This window comes from Triticum aestivum, chromosome 6A, assembly GCF_018294505.1.
Source record: "Triticum aestivum cultivar Chinese Spring chromosome 6A, IWGSC CS RefSeq v2.1, whole genome shotgun sequence".
NCBI lineage: Eukaryota > Viridiplantae > Streptophyta > Magnoliopsida > Poales > Poaceae > Triticum > Triticum aestivum.
The window spans coordinates 37,945,179-37,948,402 of record NC_057809.1 but is presented as its reverse complement, the minus strand read 5'-3'; the positions used below and the strand labels follow the sequence as shown (position 1 = coordinate 37,948,402).

The 3,224-nt window shown below is 43.2% G+C and overlaps 1 pseudogene; it reads right to left on the bottom strand.

Moving 5' to 3' along the window:
* Positions 1–236: 236 nt before the first annotated feature.
* LOC123130182 (ervatamin-C-like) lies at positions 237–1,362 on the bottom strand (annotated as a pseudogene).
* Positions 1,363–3,224: the final 1,862 nt, after the last annotated feature.

Below are 3,224 nucleotides of genomic sequence, written 5' to 3'. Positions count from 1 at the left end.
CATGGCAACTTTAGTTGGTTGGCATGACAAATTTGACGCTCGCTGAGGAAAACGCTCCCATAAAACATTCGCACAATATTGCGGTCAGTATAATCGTTATATACTATCATGGACATGCATCATCCTACCTTCCCAATGATAAAGGTAATATTATTGTGTGATAATAAAATGAAGGGTCCAGATATATGTCTGGAACATGCATGTTGAAAGAACTCTCAAATCTTTATACACATTTGTTACACTATCTTCATGATATCATTCACGCCTTTCCTTTTGAACTTCACCGGGTACGATGCATATATGAGGATGCCACACAACCCATCCTCGCCCTGACTATTGACGTCGCGTGCTATGCGGATGTAGCCATTTTCACCCCATTCAGGCCCCAATGAGTTCTTTATGATCCAATAATCCATGCGTTTCTTCGAGTCCCGCTCATTGGTAGTGCCGTAACCCACCACTGTCATTTCGTGGTTTAGGTCTGTCCCACACGGTCCCACGAAGACCCCTCCCCCATAGCGTCGGAAGGCCGTCGAGTTAGCATCGAGTGCCACGATGACGGGTTGGGCCGCCACTGCCTGCATCAATGCCACCTCATTGGGCGGCACTTGTTTGTAGCCGTTAATGGTGATGACAGTGTTCCGGTTCTGCTTGGGCACCGAGCAGCGACCATGCTCATGGCCAATGTACAGATACTTAGCCTCCGTTTCGATGCCCCCATGGTGGATAATGTACTTGAAGGCCCCTTCCGCGTTGCCACCACGACATCCCTCATTCCCCTTATCGCAGTCTAGAAGTTGTTGCACAGATAATGACGTCAGGTTCCGGGTCCTGATGGAGTTGATGCCCTCCACCGCCGCTATCGCCGCGAAGGCCCAACAGCCCCCGCAGGTCCCCTGACGCTTCACGTTCGTCACTGCTGACGGACGTTGGTCGTATCCCATCATGCGCCAGTCCACGGCAGCTGGGAGGTCTTCGCGGGCAATGATGGATCCTTGCGTGAGCCGACCCTGATGCCGGCGCTTCCGGCCGTTGGACCTGATGTTGGAGCAGCGACCGTAAGTACGGTCTACCTCTTCATCGGTCATGTCGCAGAAGAGGTTGAGGCTTAGCTTGTAGGGCACGTCTTGTTGGTTGAACTCGTGGATCATGCGTGCATTCTCCTTGAACACGTTTGAAGCGCAGAGTCTTGTCGCCAATTTTGCGTTCCACGTTGTGGTTCTCGCACCAGCGCTCATACATCGCCCACAAGGACTCCTCCGACGCCAGGTCCTTATCCGTGATGTCCATGGCGCCCGCCGCCGACATAGTGGTGGTCACCGCGATGGCCATGAGTAGCATCATCGCAAGTGCTCTTGCCATTGTGTGTAGTTGCTTCAAGTGTCTGGTAATGGTGGACCTTCTTATAATAATCTAACTCATGCTTATCTCTATCTCTATCTATATCTATAACAATGGTGAGCCCTCAACATTTTTAATGCGCAATTAATATCATACCAAATATGAATGTTTGTGCTAATATCTCATAATTAATGCACAAATGATATTCTACCTTATCAACTTGCAATTAATTTCCTTTCCAATAATACACATTTACTTGTAGAGTACTAGTAAATGTGTATGTTAGTACTATTAAATGCATACACGCAATGCATGTTTTTTAAATAATTCATATCTATTATCAAAGTTCATCGGAAGTATAAAGTATCTCAAACATAACAAAAGATTTATCTGCTGCTGAATCAACACTTCCATTCGAAGACACAACAAGAATGCCCTTCTCCCCAAGCTTCTGGAATCTACCCATTTCTATTACACTAACCCCCTACCTAAGCTACAACTCACGTGGAACAAAAAGTCCCCTGAAAAGTAGTACAAAACATACCACAACAAAATGGAAAACTAGCGAATAAAGAGACGGTTGAAGAGTATACAATCAAATGATTCATTTGATTACATGTGGGGGAAAAAAATTACATCAGCCCACAAATAGTAAGAAACATGAAGAAACACAGTAAGAGAACTCGAAACATGTAGCCTCAACAGTTCAACTATGTGTGTGTGTGTGTGTGCAAACTCAATAATGTAGACAAACTCGATAATTGCATTACACAAACACACAAATTACATGAAGCGATTGATCAATTTACAGTACATATGTGTGTGTTTGGGGGGGGGGGTACGTAAAGCAACTACAAAAATGATCAGAAATGAAAAGTAGGACTGAAAAACTAACTGAATCACTACGTGGATAACACAAATAAAACCTAGCTGTAGAGAAACTCTAGAGTAAACTGATCATGATTTGCGGAGCACATCTATCATACTAGAACCTCAGTAGAGGAAGCACAAGTCACAACTGCTTATATCATCATATCGTTGAACTTCAAAAACTGAACCAAACCTAACATAAAAAAAATCTACCTATGTGACTGAATATAAGATGTTTTTGCAACTCCAATAAAGATGGCCACATCACAAACCTGCAGGAAACAACCAATTAGAAGATGCAGAGGTAATAATGCAAATAATCACTAAAAGACTTACAAAGATACTCTCGGACTACAATTCGTTCGTAAGGTACAACATAGTAACTTTAAAATGTTGTGGAATTTAACCAAACAGAAATTACGGAGACTACTCACAAATTTATAGAAAAACAACAAAACAAATTACAGATCAACAACCACTAAAAGTTTCAAGATGTGAAATAATTAGATAAAGAACTAATAACCTTAGAAAGCTAAATCCAATTCTCCAATGAGGAGATTATGCATACAGTACACCTAGAATTGCCCCAACATTACACATGACATGCACAAAGTGTTGGGGAACGCGGTATTTCAAAAAAAAAATCTACGATCACGCAAGATCTATCTAGGAGATGCATAGCAACGAGAGGGGAGAGTAACGCGGTTGATGTAGTCGAACGTCTTCGCGATCCAACCGATCAAGTACCGAACGCACGGCACCTTCGTGATCTGCACACGTTCAGCTCGGTGACGTCCCTCGTACTCTTGATCCCTCTACTTGACTAGCTCGTTAATCAAAGATGGTTAAGTTTCCTAGCCATGGACAAAGAGTTGTCATTTGATAAGCGGGATCACATCATTAGAGAATGATGTGATTGACTTAACCCATCCGTTAGCTTAGCACGTTGATCATTACAGTTTCATTGCTACTGCTTTCTCCATAACTTATACATGTTCCTGTGACTATGAGAT